The sequence below is a fragment of the Plecotus auritus genome (assembly GCF_963455305.1).
Source record: "Plecotus auritus genome assembly, chromosome: 7".
In the NCBI taxonomy this organism is placed as follows: Eukaryota; Metazoa; Chordata; class Mammalia; order Chiroptera; family Vespertilionidae; genus Plecotus; species Plecotus auritus.
Window position 1 is genome coordinate 145,483,094 of NC_137774.1, and position 18,912 is coordinate 145,502,005.

The window sequence follows — 18,912 nt, forward strand, 5'->3', positions numbered from 1 at the left end:
GGATGGGGAGGGAGGCATTTCAACCAAGAAAATCATAGTATACCCACAATGCCCAGAGGAGAACTGAATTATATTATCAACTTCCAAATACAGTCAGCAATATTTCACCAGAAAAGCTGCTTTGCAAAAATTAAACCTTTAATGTTTACACTGGGAAATACTACATCCTTCTCTGCCATCTTCTTCTCCAGCCCCCTGCATACATGTGCGTGCACACACAGGCGCGTGTGCACACACACACACACACACAATCTCTTTCTTCCCAGGATCCTCTTTGTTGTATTTACCTCTGTTATCCTAACATGTACACAGGTCATTCTAGAGTGAGGTGCCCAAAATGTCTCCAAAAGGAAAAATTACACAAAGTCAAATTTTGTCTCTTGTTTTTCAAAATTTTCTAAGAACCCAGAGACTCAATGGATGTAAGCCATGGAAAATGGCAGCCAGAGGAAATCATTGATACAATTTCTTGTGCCCTTTTTTCATCTCAATTGATAAGAGGAGGAGGGAGGTGGGGGTTGAGTTTCAGTTTCCTGTTATTTTTACTCAGTTTATGCAATTTCAACCCATTGGACCCAGTTTTAAGCATGTTATATAAAACTTTTATGAAAAGACTTGAGGCCCAATGCACGAAATTCATGCAAGGGGCTCAGCCCTCACAGTCCCGGCTTCGTCCAGAAGGTCGTTTGGCTGTCCGGTCTAATTAGCATATTATGCTTTTATTATTAAACTTTGAGTAATATTCTTTAATTTTAAATTAAAAAATCAGTCATACATTCACATTGTCCAATATGAAAACAATACAAAAATGTGATATATATATATATATATATATATATATATATATAGAGAGAGAGAGAGAGAGAGAGAGAGAGAGAGAGAGAAAGAAAGAGAGAGTGAGAGAGGGAAAGAGAGAGAGAGGTCTGTCCCAATCTACTCCAGTCCCTCTTTCCTCTTTCCTTATAGGTAAGCGTACTGTTAGTTCCTTGCGTATGTTCTCAGTGTTTATGCCAATTCAAGCAAACACAAATATCCACATTTTCCTCCCTTTCCCACTGTTTTTGAGAAAGCATTTAAGAGAGAAAAAACTGGCCTTGTTTGTGCCAGTGGTGGCACCACATGAGTAGAGAAAGCATAGTGGAGTATCAGAAGCTTAGAAGAATGATAATTAGTTATTTAGACTGCCGGAATCACATTCTTTGACATTAGTTCTTTGGTTAAAGCTATTCTTTGGGCCTCTTCTTTAAACACCCAAAATTCTTGTTTGCACAAGCAAAGTTTTAAATGATTCATACAGCTCATCTCTCTTGCTTAACAACAAAATGTGTATATGCCACATCCTTAAGAAAAGACCAAAAAAGCACAGTATTGAGTACAATGCGGAATCCCCTTAAGAAGGGCTCACCCATCCAGAGGTCTGAACATGGACATCCAATGGGATGGTGGCCGTAGCCCGAGGAAAGAGCTTTTATTCCGACCCTGAAGCTTTTCTTCATTTTACCTGCACCCATACACAGAGCAAACAAGGACCTTAGTAACATCTTACTCTTCTGACACTTGGCGTCTACAAAAGAATAACTTTGTAGATTTTAGAAACAATTACAGGAATGTGTATGTAACCATACAATTGATACTGGGCATTGTTAGGGACTGTGCCAGACCCCAAGAATAATTAAATAATTTCAAACTCATATTTTGGAAATGAATAGGCAACAATGACAACAACCTGTCTTACAAACAAGCTGAAACACAATAATGATGCAATCTGTAGTATTACATGCCAGATGAGTAAAAGATAAACTAAATTCTGAATGACAGAATTATCGCATAGGCGCACATTATAACCATCACTTTAATGGTTAATGGTCGATGTCTTCTAAAGTTATATGATAGGTAGTATGTAGAAATACAATAAAATGTGATTGAATATTTAAAGAAATCCTTAAGAGAAAACATTTATCTTGATTTTTTTATTTTTTAACTAGCCTTTTTTTATTGAAAACAAACTATGCGACTGTTTAAGATATTTGAACAGTGCAAAGTGTCCAGTGAAACGAATCTCCTTCCCTGCTTGCCAGCCCAGTGCTGCAGACACAGCCAGCATTCCACTTTCTCATGGTTCCTACAGAAAGAGTCTGTGTGTTGTAGTATGTAAATATCTCTATTTAAAAACACAAACCAGAGCACACTGTAACCTGTTCTTGCCTTGGCCTCACTCAGCCTGCAGCTGCGCAGGTGCACCCCTGCTGCCGAATACCCACCGGAAGGAAGGACCTTGGGCCACTCAGCCGGCCCTCACTGTGGAAGACTCTCCTAGGCAGTAAGTGAGAGTCCTTTGTATAGTAAAATGAAGTCACCTCCTGGTAACCTCTTTTTATAAACATATTGGTCACATCCCAAGTGTTGCCCGACTCCCCTTTCTGGCATCTAAAAATTCACTGGTTCCCTTCTCGGCAGTCACACCGTATGCTGCCTGAAGTCCATTCCTGCGTAAACCTGGCCCATTTTCCAGTTGTTTCAGGCAGGAGGATACATCTGATCCCTGCTACTCCATCTGGGCCAGAAGCAGAAGTGTCATAGTTTTTAAACACAGAAGTGCTTCCTAGACTTGGAGGTATACAGTTGCTTGAGCAGCTCATTAAAATAAAGATTCCTGGGCTCCCACCCAGAAACTCTGGTTTGGAGGGCTTCCTGGGAATCTGTATTTTAACCAGCACTTGGAACCATGTTGATGCAGCCTTGCCATGCCCCAGGCTGCTTGGGAGCCACAGGCTTCAAGGATGGTATTTATTTGTCAGCTGTCCTCAAGTGATGCCACCATATGGATGTTTTGTTTTTCAGATGAACAAAATAAAATAAATGGTGAGATCGATTCCTTGCCAGACTTTGAATTATTGAGTTTGTGGAAACACAGGGCCACCTCTGAAGAGCATCAGAAAAGGCCAGAGTTCTGTTCTAAAGAGTCAGCTCTGCCCAGCATGTGACACAGCAGACCCAGTGAGCTGAAGGATGGTGGGGCATTGAGTTGGAAGGAGCACATCTACTTGTCTGCACAGAGAGGGCGCGAATCCCAGCAGCTTCAGCTGGGTTCAACTCATTTTGGAAAATATTTCTGGCTTCTGTGGTTTTATGCTTTTAGAGTTCCATTTTTAAGCACGGGGCTTGTCCAAACCCACTGACGCTGAGCTGAAGCATCCAAAGGAGATGCTGAGTTTCACACCAATCTCTGCTGAGTCTGCAAAAAATTTCTCAGCCTTGCCCAAATAGCTTTGTTGAGAAACATAAACAAAAACCACCAATCCCAGTGGGGTTTGTAGGGTCCTGTGGTTTTTGTCCAAAACTATGGCAAAGCAGGGGTCGGTCATGTGACTTACAAGCCTAAAGGTTTCATTATGAAACCTGAAAGAAACCCACAGGCTTCAGTCTTAAAATATACTCCCATGAGACAAACGAAAAAAGAAAAATCTTCTCAGTTTTGGCCTGGAAGCATAGCGGAAGAAAATACGTCCAAACCAAATGTTGTCAGGACTCACTACGTTTTAAATCCAGAGCTGAACTTTATTCCATTGAGGTGACATTGTTCATTAACACTGTCTGTGGCGGTGGATCGTCTAGAAAAGTTCAGGAGAGCTGGAGGCCCTCTCTTGTTAGTGCCAGAAACAGAACTGGCCTATTGTCCAAAAAACAAAATGAGTTCAGCAATATAAGTGATGAGATTTTATTTTACCATATCTTCCTTCTCTTAGGATATGCAGACAAGGTAGAAAATGAGTTTATATGTTCTACACTTTAATAAAAAAATTTACTCATTAAATGTCAGCTCCCTTTACAACATGACTCAAATTCTAGGACACACAAGAATAACCTGGAGAATTTGTTACATCTGCATATTCTTGTTATCTGGATCACCAAACTTAGAGAGGCTTAAAGCAACCCCATTTTATGATGTTGTGGATCAGGAATTCTGGCAGGGCTCAGTTGGGTGGTTCTTCTGCTCCATGTGACTGAGGCCACCCTCATGTGCTTTTCAGCTGGTACCTGGTCTCGTGTGGAAAGTCCAAGTCGTGTCTGGAAAATTAGAGGGGATGACTACCAAGTTGGCTTGGCGGGGCTCTTCTCCCTCTCCATGTAGTTTTAGGGTCTCTCCATGAGGTCCAGGGTTCTGAGCCAAGGTTAGGCCTGGATCTGACAAAGTATCACTTCAATCTTCAGAGTAGCCATGGGCCAATTTCAAGGGTGAAAGAAGCAGACCCCACCTCCTGGTGGGAGAAATGTCAGACAGTGTGGCCATCTTTCATCCACTGCAATGGAAACGCCAGCTGCACTCCCAGAAACTCTGGCTGATCATGTTAGGTGCTGTGGAGAGTAGAAAAGGAGCATCAAGAAAAGTTCCCAGCCCAGAAGGTGCTCATACTTGACTGGAGATAGGTGTGGAGGGGTTAGGTGTAGGGGTGGAGCCTGAAGGCTGGGATCCCCCCATAGGAGAGAGCAAGGTGGGGAGCAAGGGGCATTCCAATGTGAGCTCAAGTACCCAAGGTGACTGAGGAAAGCACCTGGAGCTGAGCTATAGAAATTTATCAAAAGGTGTGTTGGAATGAGTAGGTAACCAGAATGAATTATGGGGGAAAGGGAGTAGGACTCTGCAGTTTCCACCCTGAAATGGGGCCGGGGCAGAGCAAGGGAGCAGGAGGCATGGGGGCTCCCAAGCAGTTTTCAGTATGATCTTTTCTCCCTGGCTTTTGACAGTATAATTTCCCCTCATCTTTTATTCCTTCCCAATCCTGCTTTCTTTCTGGCCCTATTTGCCTTGTTGCTCCTATTCCAGCAGGCTATGCAGCTCAGCTACAGAATGGGCCAGTCTTCGCAGTAACAACGTGGACATTCAGTGCTGGCTTCTGACTCATCCTGCATATGGCTTCACAACCAAATCATCTCTGGGTCTCACCCCCAAGGCAGACTCTGTGTGTGTGTGTGTGTGTGTGTGTGTGTGTGTGTGTGTGTGTGTGTGTGTGGTGTAAGGGGTGATTCCAGAGGGAGACATAGGGTTGGGAGGATCTCGGAGTTGGGTCCAGCTGTGCAGGATGTTAATGAGTCTGAGCACATTGCTCAAATCAATACTGAGAAAGAGCATCTGTAATCTGGAGATGTACCAACGAGATAACAGTGGTCTGAACTCTGTGGTTGCAGACCAAAATAGGGTAGGAGGGAGGGGTGCTGGAACAAAAGGGTCCAAGAGGCTCTCGTAAAGAGAGGCATGTGTAGGACGCGCCAGTGGTCAAATGTGGCTGCTCCAAGATATCTTATTGGTCTGGACTGACACATTCCACCCCCTGGGAAACAATCCCTTCTTGTCCCAACCAGGGGCTGCTTCAGTGCTAAGCCCTGAAGTTTTGAAGCCCAGGGTCAGAAATGAAAGGAGCATCTAGGAATAGCGTCAGCAACCAGGAGGTGCCTGGGCACACATGGAAGTCCAGGGCCAAGCTGGGAGCCAGGCATCAACCAGGCGAGGAGCCAGAGGGTGGGTGAGAGGAGTCTGGGCTGCTGTGACCCCCGCGGCAGGGCGCTTCAGGGCTGGAGGATGCTCTGCAGACAGGCAGAGATCAGGGAGACAGAGAGCTCACAGGAGCAGGGCTGGGAAGACAGGCCAGGGTCACTCTTGGTCTCATTCCCAGCAAGAGCTGGGACAGGAAGCAATTGCAAATCAGCCTAGGGCTTCTGGGCCTGACCTCATGACAGTATGGGAAGAGAATATCAGGCCTCTGTGCCAGTCAGACAGAGGTGCCCCTCAGGCATGCAGCAGATGCCTATCTGAGGAGAAAGGACCCCTCCTCCAGGCAGACTCAGGATTCAACTCCACCCCAGGTTTAGGGAGCAGAGTGCAGCCTGGATTCAGCCTCCCTGGGCCCGCAGCAGAGCCCTTGTGCAAAGTTCAAAGTACATAACCACATGAGGTGACCGGTGTGGAGGCAGCAATGAGGGCTTTTTGGCCGAAATGTTTCAATACACTGGCCAGATCTTGACATTTCTGACCATAAGTCAGGACAATTAGGGGTTTCTCTGTACCTCCTGAGACACAGGGGTGGCAAATTAGGCATCACCAGAAGGACAGGAAATCTTAACGCCAGGCTAACTGGGAAACCAGGGGGCAAGTGGGTGGGCCCAGGGGCCCTGGTGCCTACGCATTGTGGTGCCAGCCGGCCTGTCCAGTAAGTGGCTGGCTTGTGCAGGGGACAAGCTGGGAAAAGCTACTGAAAGGCACTGCTGCCAAGAATATTGTTCCAGTTGAATGGTAAGCCATGCTCCCCGCCCTGGCAACTGGAGGACAAAAGCTTCTGCTGTGCTCCTTTCAAGATCAGAAAAACACCTCACTGCAGAGCTACCTCAGGAGATTTCAGGACACTTGCACCAAAAAGCAACAGTGTTCTGCATGCCTCGCCACACCCTGGGAGGCCGGAGCCCCTGACCAGTAAGCTTTTGTTTTGCTAGTCAAAGAAAGCCCTTAAAACACCTCCACTTCCTAACTTGTCACCCACCATTTCCTTATCGGTAGATGCCAGCATTCCCAGTGAGTGTGTTGGTTCTGGCAAGAGGCTCTTGACCTGATTTCTCTTCAGTGCGTCTGACCAGTTAGGTCTTACTTAGGCTGGTCTTTTGTTCAATATTTTTTGAATACTTGAGAGGTGCTCAGGGAATGCAGGGATGATTATAACATGGTCCCTTCTCTCTAGGAGTTTGCAGCATGCAGGAGAGCCAGAATAGTGGGTAGCGGCTGCCCAGTCCCTTCTTCCTCCTCCTAGCAGAATCCCAAACCTGTTCCAAGTCCTCCCTTCACCTCCCCTACACACTATACACACACACACTCACACCACACACCACACACACACACACACACACACACACACACACACACACACACACACAGAGAGAGAGAGACAGAGAGAGAGACAGAGAGAGAGACAGAGAGAGAGAGAGAGCGCTTCGAGGGTAGGGTGCAGGCAGTGTGAAAGCTGATATTATGAGGAAGGGAGAAGGGCCTGCACTGAAAGTCCATGATGTCACTGCAAGGACTGGCCATCCCACCCTGGAGCTAGGCTGCATGGCCTGCTGGGATAGGAGCAACACAAGCCAAAGAGACCATAAAGAAAGCCAGTGTGTAGTTGCGGTTCAGTCATTCTCACTATTCTAAAATATTGCATTGTAGAAATATACCACAATTTATTTATTCATACAGTAAATGGCCATTGGATGGTTTCTAGTCTCTTAATATTGTGTTCATTTGAGGGAAGTTGTTTAATTTTTGTTATTATAAACAATGCTGTTGCAAACATTCCTAAACAGGTCTCCTGGTAATATAGGCGAATGTTCACATTTAGAGGATAATACCAAATTGCTTTCCCCATTATGGCACCAACTGACATTCCCACGAGCAGTGCACAAATGTTGTATCCACTCCGTATCATCATGCACACTTGGTTTTACACTGTTTAATTTAAAAAAATCTAGTAATTTCCTATGCAAATTTGATTTTGAATTTTTCTGATTACTGATAAGACATATTACCATGAATATTGGTCATTTATGTTTTTGCTTCTGTGAAAGCTTGTTCAAGCCTTTTGCCCATTTTCATTTTGAGATATTTGTATTTTTCTTTTTTTTTTTATAAATATATTTTATTGATATTTTACAGAGAGGAAGGAAGAGGGATAGAGAGCTAGAAACATCGATGAGAGAGAAACATCGATCAGCTGCCTCCTGCACACCTCCCACTGGGGATGTGCCCGCAACCAAGGTACATGCCCTTGACCGGAATCGAACCCGGGACCCTTCAGTCCGCAGGCCGACGCTCTATCCACTGAGCCAAACCGGTTTCGGCAAGATATTTGTATTTTTCTAGCTTATTTTTTAGGAGTTATTTATATACCCTGAATAATAATCATTTGTCAGTTATATTTGTTCCAAATATCCTCTTCCATTTTGTAATGCATATTTTCATTTATTTTATAGTGTGTCTTAATGAACAAATTTTTCTCATTTTTATGTATGCAGATTTATCAATATTTTTTTCATGGTTAGTACTTTTTTGGTCTCTTTAGTAAGTCCTTCTCTGCTTCACAGTCATAAAGATATGACCTCCTATTTTCTGTTAAAAATGTTAAAGTTTTGCCATACACTTTTAAGTTTATTTCACCTAGTATTAATTATGTGTATGGTATGAGATAGGAATCCCATTTCTTTTTCTGTATAGATCACTAGGTGTTCCAGGACAATTTACTGAATTATCCTTCCTTTCTTCAATGATTGCAATGCTAACTCTGTCATATATTAAGTTTCCATATGCACAGGTCTGCTGCTGGGTTTTCTATTTTATTCTATTATCAATTTGTTTAGTCCTGAGCCAATACCACCTTGTATTAATTACCATCTATATATATAAAAAGCCAGCGACCATAATGGCCATAACGACCGGTCGCTATGATGCCCAATGTGGCCAACAAACTGGCCGGATCAGGGCATGGGGCCGGATGGCCAACCTCGAGGTCCCTCCCCCTTGCCAGCCTGCACCTGATTGGACTCTCCCACCCCAATCAAGAGTGGAGCCAGCTGGCCAAACGCCCCTTCTCTTCCCCCCTGGCCAGCCCCACCCCCAATCAGCCCGCCCCACCACGACAGGCCTGCAGCCCCTCCCCAGCTGGCCCCACCCCAGATCAGCCCCCCAACCCCAATAGGGGGTGGAGCCAGCTGGCCAATCTTCTGAAGACCCTCCCCTGCCTGGACCCACCCCAGATCAGCCCCCACACCCCGATCAGGGGCAGGGCCAGATGGCAAACCACCCATGGTCCCTCCCCCAGGCCCCTGATCAGCACTCCCCACCCCATTCAGGGGTGGGGCTAGCTGGTCCACTGCCCACGGCCCCGCCCCCAATCAGTCCCCCAACCCCAATCGGGGGTGGGGCCTGATGGCCAATCGCCTGCTGCCCTTTCCCCCAGCTGGCTTGGTCCTGATCAGCCCTGATTGGGGCAGGCCGGCTGGCCAACCTCCTGTCATCTTCTCCTCCCGACAGGCCCAGCCCCGATCCGTCCCAATTGGGGCTGGGCCGGCCAGACCCCACCCATGCACGAATTCCTGCACTGGGCCTCTAGTAACTTTATAAAAAAGTGTTGATATCTGGAAGAGCTAATACTCCCACCTTCTTCCTCTTTAATAATGCTATTCTTAGCCTGTGCTCATCAATATATATTTAGGATCGATTTGTCAAGGTCTTTGAAAACCTCTGTTGGGATTTTTATTGGAATTGCATTGAGTTTACAGATCAATTTGAGAAAAATTGATATCTTCATAATATTTTCTTATCTATCAAAATAGTGTCCCCTCATTTATTTAGGTCTCTTCTAATGTTTTCATTCACTCAGAATTCAACTGTGCCAGACACTACTTCAAGGGGCAAAAACTCTTGTCCTAACAAAAAATACATTCTGGTATAAGTAAATAAAATAATAAGTAAAATAAGTAAAAAAATAAGTGAAAGAAAGCTCAGAAGGAAGCGAGGAAACTGACCACATGCCTATCTGAAGGCAGAAGGATATCAAGTTTAGGCAGTTTCATCTAAGAATCTGGGATGGCTGGAGTACAGACAGCAGTAGGAGATGAGATCACAAAGGACACAGGGACCCACTCACATAGGTCAGAGTGGGGCCCGGCTGATGAGCAGAGGAGGGATGTTAACCGACTCTGCAACAGGACTCCCAGGGCTGCTGTGTTGTGAAGCAGGACGTGGGAAGCGGGAGGCCATATATGAGGTTCCTACAATAATCGAGATGAGGTGTGATGGTGGCTTAGGCCTGACTAGTGTCGATGGGGTGGTAAGTAGTGCCAAGAGGATTTGCTGATGGACCAGATGTGAGGTGGGAGAGGATTAAGGGCTGACTAGTGCAAAGCTGTATGCCTGAGCAATGGGAAGGACGCCATTGCCATTTACCAAGGTGGGGAAGAATACATTGGAGCGGAATGTCAGGAGCTCAACAACGGACGTGGTAAGTTTGAGATTTCTAGTGGACAACTCAGAGGAGTGCTCTGCAGCCGGCTAGATACAGAAGGCTGGAGTTCAGAAGAGGGACCCTGAACGAAGTTATACATGTGGAAGTCATCTACACTGCATCAGTTAGGATTCCAACAGAAAATAATGGCATAGCCAAGTTAGGGATATTTAAAGAGGGTTTCTTTAAAAAGGGGTCGATTTTTAGAGGTGGGCGTGTAGGGAAACACAAAGAATAGCGGGATATCTTGGGTGTCCCAAATACCAAAGGAACAAGGGAGATAACTGTTGTAAGAACGAGGAAACAGAGAGCTGGATGCAGAAGGCAGTCTTGGGAGGAGTCTTCTTCGGTTAAGAGTCCTCACACAGAAGGAGCCGAGGGAATAAATACTCCGACGTCACTCTTCTCTCTCCCCTAATATCCTGCCACTGTTCACCATTGTTCACAACCAACCAGAAGGCACAGAGAGGCCTGTTGATAAATTACATACAAGCCACCTCCCGAGGCAGAGGCCAGGATGGAGAAAGACGGAGAACAGATCTGGAGGGAAAGAGAAGATTTCCGGAGCAAGCAGATTAAGATGGCATTTAAAGCCACGAAACTGGTTAAGATGGCTAGAGAAGGCCTGTAGATGGAAAAGAGGTTCAAGGACTGAACTCTGGAACATTCCAGTTCTGAAAAGCTAGATCGATAAGGATTCGGCAAAGGGGACTGAGAAGGAGCCACCAGAAAGGAACTCTAGGACAGCAGGGGTCTTAGAAGTTAAGTGAAGAAGCCGTTTCAAGGAGAGAGTGTCACATGCCTATAGGTCCAGTAAGATGAGGCTGAGAACTGCTCACTGGACATGGCAAAGCAGAGGCCACTGCTGGCCTTGACAAGAGCAATGGCAGTGGGAGGGGGACTCCACTGAAGTGGGTCTAAAGGAAATGGCAAGGGAGAAATCAAAGAATAGAGAATAGGTAACTCTTTCAAGGAATTTTGCTGTCAATTATAAAATTATACATAAAGGAGCTGAGGGAAATGGGTGGTTGCTGAAAGGGAAAGTGGATCAAGACAGGTTTTTTTTGTCTGTTGTTGTTTAAAATGAGAGGAAATAACAGCCTATCTGTAGGAATGATCCAGTGTAAAGGGGAAACCATTGTGATGAAAGAGAGAGGTGAACTGCTGAAACAATACCCTGGAATAGACAAAGGGATGGGGCCTGGGGCATACAAAGAGGACCTGGGTTTATTTAAAAGCTTGGGGAGTTCATCTATAGGAGCGGGAAGGGTGGTATAGTGTGTGAGTGCAGGTGCTAGCAGGTGTACAGATGTGGGGGGAAGTTTGTGGAGGATGTCTTTTGATTGCTTCAATTTGCTCAATGCAGCAGAAATCAGGGTCATCAGCTGATAGAATCTGGGAGAAGCTGGCATTTTGCGAACAGAGGAAAAAATACAAGTAGTCAACTAACTTAGTAATCATCAAAATTTGTTTTGCTTGCATGCTTCCTAAATAATTTTGAAAATATGTCTTCATACCTCTTAAGGTAACAACTAAAAATTTTTTTATAATAAATTTAAATCACTGTAAAGGATATAAATTCACTTGTATAACTAGTTGAGAAGAATTTTGTTAAAGCAACATTGTGGAATTTTTTAAACTTGTGAGTTATTTGTCAAAATCCCAAAGATTATCGAATTAATTTTTATAAATATTTTATATTATAAAAAATTATTTTTTGATGACCTATGAGCTGACAACTCATTAGTCCTTGTTCAATTAAAAACAAAGAATTGGAAAATAACTGAGCTATAATAAGTATTAACCAATAATGGATCATTCATTTTCTCAACACGTACTAATATTTCAAATGGTTTATTTATCTGGTTTCTTACACACTGGAGCCATGCACCATAGTGAGATTCATAATAATAGATGAAATGCATGATTTAAAAATTTGATTTTCGTAAAGAAGAGAAGGGCAAGTGTGAAAGGGGACCCAGGAATCTCAGACATTCTCAGGCCAATTAGTTTCAGGAAAGAGTATATCTGCAAAGTGACTCCCTTGCCTACATATTTCTTAGGAAGTATTCATATGTCATTTTTAAATAAAAATATATATAACATAATATTTACCATTTTAACTACTTTAAGTGTACAATCAATGGCATTAAGTACATTTACATTATTGTACATCAGTCTCTGCTTTTAATTCTTTTGAGTAAACACCCAGAAGTGGAATTGCTGGATTACATGTTAATTCTATGTTCATGTTTTCATTTTGAAGACATTGATCTAGGAGAATGGGAGCAAGAATGGAGCAAATAAATCGCATTTCAGGGCAGCAGTAGGCCCAGTTGAGATTAGCAATCCTGAATTTGAAGTCAAGTGAGCCAGCATGTTGTGTTATTTTATTCTAGCCACATTCACTTGCACAGATGCAGGTATAGGGTAGATGGAGTGTTAGATTTAACCATGATTTTAGGTAGGCAGGGCCAGCATGTTAAAGCAACGAATATTCACAATCTAAGGGAATAGGGTTTATTATACCCATTTTATAGATAAGAAAGTAATACTTAGAGAAAAATGTAATATGCACAAGGTTTACACCTAGCAGGTAGTAGAATGGGATTCAAACTCAGGTCTATATAATTTTAAACTTACGTTCTTTCTACCTGCTAGTCTCATTGCAGGCAGAAAGCAGATGTTTCTTCTATGTCTCAAATGCTCAGGGCAGCGCTACGCTCATAGTACCCACTCAGGAATTTGTGTTGAATAAATACTGAAATGATACTTTAGGAACCTATAGATTCTTTAAGGTTATTTAGCTGGGGGAAAAAAACAACACACCACCTTTCTTATCTAATTAGTTAATCTTAGATATTGATCACAAAATGGCAGAAGGAGAGATCTATAAAAGTGAACCTAAAAGATAATCCTAATAATTTTTATTATTGAAGTTCTACAAATTCTTCATCACATTGGAATAGATCAAAAAAGCCAACAGAAGACTGAAAATAATGAAATGTAGAGGAAGTCTCTTAAAATGTATAGTATCCCTTGGCCAATGTATTTATTCAGAACCAAAGAAAAATCAAAACCATTGAGGCTCAAGTTTTTGTTAGAGCTTCTCCACATCTTCCTGGGCAGAAATGTTATGGAAAAATTTGGAATAAGCTTTTCCAATTAGAAAAAGAGGAAAAATGTGCAGATTTTTCCTGTGCAGAGGCATATCTGAGAATGGTGACAGGTAGAAAGGCCAGGTCACAGAGGCTCTGGGAGGAAATATCTCTCCATCCCACAAGATCCTAGGTTGGCCTCTGGGGCACAAACAAGAGCAGGAGGCTCTCTACATAAAACTTTTGCCAAGATAGGATGAAGGAGTCAATAGTTGTAGCCAAAATAATATTTCACTACTTGCTGAAAACAGGTAGGAAAAACTACACTGTCACCTCTTCTGGGAAAAGCAAAAATAAAGTTGTATTTCAACCTTAATTTTCCACCTTGTGGGCAAAAATAAAAGGAAAATTACTTCTGGGCAATACTGCACATATTATAAAATAATGAGCCATCCTAGGCAGTTGAGTAAGAAGCAGAGCCACCAGTGGTCTTCTCTTTAGAAAAGAATAATGTAATAATTTCCTTTAAAGTAAACCTTCAAAAGAAATGCTATCTCAAAAAGAGATACAATGTGAGACACCATAAGGGCCATTTAAGAATGCCATGCTTATCTCTACTGAAGAGACAGTGCAACACTTGGGAGTAAGTGTGGAGCTTGGCATTTGGGAGGCTGATCTGATTCACACAGGGCTCCATCGCTGCCTCGTGGCCCTCTCTACTTGAAGTCATTTCACATCAGTTTCCTTCTTCTCTTTCTTACCTGCCCCCCGCTCCTTTTTGTTTTAAATGATGATTTACTGAACAATTCAACAATTTTTTTCTGTGAAGCCAGTTAAGATGATCTTAAATCAGGGGTGGGCAAACTTTTTGACTCAAGGGCCACAATGGGTTCTTAAACTGGACCGGAGGGCCGGAACAAAAGCATGGATGGAGTGTTTGTGTGAACTAATATAAATTCAAAGTAAAGGAGCGGAGGGGAGAGCAAGAGAACCGGATAGAACAGCCGGATCCGGCCCGCGGGCCGTAGTTTGCCCACGGCTGTCTTAAATGCTACCAGCTCTAAGACTTGCTTCTAATTGCAGATGTGGCCCGTGTCTGTGTCGGCAGAATTCTAAGATGGCCAACAAGACTCCTGCCCCTGGTGTATAAATCCTGTATAACACCCTCCCCTCGAGTGTGAGAGGAACTTGTATATATAATGGGACATCACTTCCATAAGTATGTTATAAGACAGAGGGGTTAACAGATGTAATCAAAATTTCTAATTAGTTGACTTTAAATTAATGAAAGAGAGATGATCCTGGGCAGGTCTGACCTAATCAGAAGCACTCATTCGAGAGAGCAGAGAGATCTGAAGTGATTCTCCTGTTAGCCTTGAAGAAGCAAACAACCATGTTGTAAACTGCTTGTAGAAGAGGCCATGTGGCAAGGACCTGAGGGTGACCAGTGTCCCTGACCAACAGCCAGCAAGAAGCTGGGACTTCAACAACTGCAAGGAAGAAAATTCTGCCAACAACCAGTGAGAGTGGAAGAAGAACCTAAGTTCAGAGGGGATTGAGCCCTTGCTGACAGCTTGAATTCAGCCCGATGAGAGCCTCAGCAGAACACCCAGCTAACCCTTACCCAGATTTCCAATCCATGGAAACTATGAGATAATAAATATATGTTGTTTTAAGCGACCAAGTTTGTGTAGCAGTAGAAAACTAATAAATCTTTCCTTGGCTTTCAAGTTCAATGACAACATCCCTAATCTGAGGTTTTGAGGTGTGGTAAGGATTTATTAGGTAATGTGGGAGAAGAAACTAATGAGCTCCTTCATAAATGTCTCTATTGTTTTAGTTGAGGGCATGTGATAGTCATTCCTGCAGTTCACCAAGTGTTTCCGTCTCTCCCTTACTCTAGACCCCTGACATATCTGTACTGTCTGTCCCCTTGGTGCAGTCCTTGTTGAATGGACCATGTGCATTATGTTGGTAATGTGTATCACTTCTGGGCCAGGGCTGTTGATCAATGCAAGACATCCCAGAGCTCTCTTTCTCTCTGCTCTAGTGCACAGCAATGCTCCTGGTAGCCTGGGTCCTAGAATGAGGTTATGTGGGGCAGAGCCTATCTTGCTGACCCATGATTTCACTACGAATCTTGTTATTTGAAGACACAACTTCACAGTTGCTTATTACAGCAGCATAACTTAGCCCATGCTGACTTAAACAGGGAATTACTAAACTACATAGCCAAAGGAAACAACCAGATACACAGACATGAGAAGATAGAATATATAACCTCTTACATATTTTCATATACCTAAATTATTTCCACTCCTCATTGTAAAAAAGGACACAAGTGAATGAAACAATAAAAGCCTTAAGTAAGTACAAGCAGAAGAGAAAAAACATGAGAACTTCAACCATCTATGGTTGAAAAGCGTGAGGATCCCAGAACCCGCTAATGTCTGAGAAGGCAGAACCAGTAAAGTGGCCGGTTCTTTACTCTCTGGGAGGAAAAGTGGGGGTAGCTCTTCTTGTAAAACTTTCCTGAGAACAGATATCATCATCAGTCTTTGGAATTTCCATATTTCTTTAACTCAGAGAGCATAGAGGGCAGTCCTCATATCCTGCTGAGCAAGATTGTCAAAGATAATTTAGAAGGAATGTATCTACCCAGAAGAAACAAACAACACAAACAAAAGGTCTGATTTTAAAAGTGTACTATCATAGGAGGAAAAAAAGGATGAGCATTAAAACCCTGCTTTTAAAAGGGAAAGAAACAACATCAAGTAAATAGGAAGTTGTGTTAAATGATCAGTTTTAAGGTCTTTTTGAAAACAGTTTGGATGGTTTCCATGGCAAACTTTAAACAGATCTTAAAGATAGAGGTTCTAATAAAATGCTCTTTAGGAAATGTACAGAAATTCCATTCTAGAATACTTGGATTTTGAAGATAAAAATACCACAGGTTCTGTGAATAGTGGGATACTTAAAGCAGACATGTATAAATTGAACTAACCTTATGTATAGCTTTTCAAAGTGTTATTCTGTTCAGACCACATCAAAAATGCATAGCCAAGGAAATGGACTGAGGAGGGAAAGAGATCTCTGGACCCTAGCACCAAGTGACTCTGGACCAGTTATTATAGAAGTGACTAGATTATATTTCTTGGAGAGTTAAATTGGATCAAAAAGATACATCAACAAGCACTAGAGCTGGACACCATTTCTTGTGGAACATTTTCAATTTGAATATATTAGCTGTGTCTATATAGTAAGAGGAAATGAAATACTGAGGCAATGATTTGGTAATTTAGGCCATAAGCTTATATTTACAATGAAAACATAAAGTAATTGTGACAAAAGAGGTTGTTAAATTGAATCACCGACGGTAATTGCTTCAATTGCCCCACTCCACCTTTTTTATAGATGTGTAGTCATAGCCTTTGGGAGCGATAAGGATTTTATGGGTGCCTGAATGTTGGACTTATGTGCTAAGGGACACATTCCTAGTGATAGTCCAAAAGCTATTCTGGGTATTAAATACTTGCCTGCTAGTCATATGCTCGTCTCACTCCAATGCTAGGTGATGTTACCAGCATATGGCTTCCATAGGCAAGCTGGTTGCTATATTTTTCAGGTTCTATCTATATTTCCCTGGACTTGTGCAATGAAGTCATTTGGATGATGGGAACAAAATACAGCATTCCTTGAAGAAATGTCATCATGCCCTCACAGCACAGAGAGTTAACAGTTTAGGGGTACATTCGAATGCACGTAAGTGCATCAGGTTTAGCAAATGAATGATCTTAACACTGAAGAGATACTAACATAGGCCACCAATGACCTTTCACTGTCCACCCTAAGTTGTAAAATGGTGACATAAGAGGTAGTTGGGTTATTTTGAAAGAATCACTTCCTTTCTAGAACCAGTTATCCCCCTTGGTTTCTCAGCATTTCTTCTAAATAGCAAAGCTGATGCTTTATTAGTTAATCAATAAGACATGATACAGAGTATGGTTATCATAAAATAATCATACCCTAGAGCATTTTGAGGCATGAGCCACTTGCCTCTAATCAGATTGGGCTGAGATTACCTTTGGATAACCACACTCTTGGGAACTGTCTCATTTCTATTATGAGCACATTTTATAATAGGGAGAAATGTACATTTCTGCAGGAGGAAAATGGAGTTGGCAGCTTATACCTAGCAATCATTTCAGTTGAGCCGAGACACATTCCTCTTTCTGAACAAAGTCAAAGTACGTTTCGTCTATTCAAGCGCTGTCAGAGAAAAGAGGCAGCTCCCAGGTGGTGTGGGCAAGGCAATACAATGGAAACTGTATGTTACTGTGGCACTGCAAGTTCAAATTACATGCAAACATTCAAAAAGGGCATCTGAAACTTGGCATGCATGTTTATAAATGGCACATTTTGAATCTGGAGTGGGTTTAGGTGTCTAGGTTACAATAACAGATGATCTCCAATGTAAAAATGGAACTAAGCCTTTCTTGAACTTCCTACAGAGAAAGATGTTCATTTCTGTTTCAATTATAATCCCAGGCGCACTGGAGATTCTGTTAAGAGCCATTTCCCTCTAGTATTTCTCCTTATCCTGACCAGCCAAATTTTTAACCTAATCTTATATATTGAAAAGTTAAAGACAGAAAAGCTCAGTGAGCCATGAAATACACTTTACAACAATGTGCACAGCACTTACCCCATTGGTTTAAAATGATGGAAAAATCTATTTAAAATGTCAGATGAAGCTGCAGAGATTATTATAAACTCTTAGAGCTGTCCATTTTAATCCTATTTTTCTATGCAGGAATTTTAAACATGGGATAAATGATAAAGAAAAAATAGGTGGTGATAATACTTCTGCAAATTGCTTTGTGATGGAAGTGATTATTTGTCATTAATAATGAAAGTAAGATACAAGAAAGTCGGACAATATTATTGCTATATGGGTCGAATCAGATGATACTTGTGTTAGCCCTTGTTAGCTATATAGGTCTCATAATAAGACAAAATCATTTCAGGTTGATCTTTTGAATGAAAGGAGAGAAGGTGGAACACAATCCTGGGACATCATAAAGGGAAATAGTTTCATTTATAGATTTGTTACATTAGAATTAAATTTAGCTTCTACATGGAAACCCTGCATTTGATTAATGATAACCCTTTTCAATGCTGGTTATTTCAAGAGCCTCAAAATATCTGTCTTGGATCCAAAACTTGCATAATCCTTCCTACTATTTCATTTCCTTAGAATTCTACTTGGTTTCTGCAAAACAGCTAGGGCAGCTGGGCTTCTGTCTTGAAAGAAATGAGGCCTGGCCAAAAAGAAACCAAGCAAAGATTTTTATTCATCATTAAAAATTCAACTTCCAGAACTAATATGGAAGAGTTCACTTTTAATTATTCAGAGAGAAGAAAGGCTCCCTACCTCAGATTTCCCCCAGTTGGTAGATGACTCGTATTTTCTACTCAAGTCTCATTTTGTCTTGTCCAGAAGAGTCCCAAAATAGCATGCAAACTGTGGTACTACCTCACACATCCCAGAAGAAAAGTTAACTGAGGGCCATGTAAGCAGAGGTAGACTGAAAAAGGCCTGGGAAAGCTCATTCTCATCTAGAAGCAGTGACTCAGGGCCCAGCCCTGCCCTTGACTGACGTGGGAGTTGTCACAGGCCTGGATCGAACACCCCTCTTAACATCCACTGCCCCATTCATTCTCTGCAACCTCGACTCTGACATCACCACTTCACTGCAAGTTTTCTCTAAGGTCACTGC

At 42.5% G+C, this 18,912-nt stretch overlaps 1 long non-coding RNA gene across 2 annotated transcripts in view; it reads right to left on the reverse strand.

The window, feature by feature from the left end:
- Window positions 1-738: 738 nt before the first annotated feature.
- The window catches only part of LOC308255013, a 57,175-nt gene continuing 39,001 nt past the window's right edge, over window positions 739-18,912 (reverse strand). For both annotated transcript variants that reach the window (XR_013961286.1, XR_013961287.1), the window contains exon 4: window positions 739-4,356. This is a non-coding gene — a long non-coding RNA (uncharacterized lncRNA). The remainder of the gene's footprint in view (window positions 4,357-18,912) is intronic.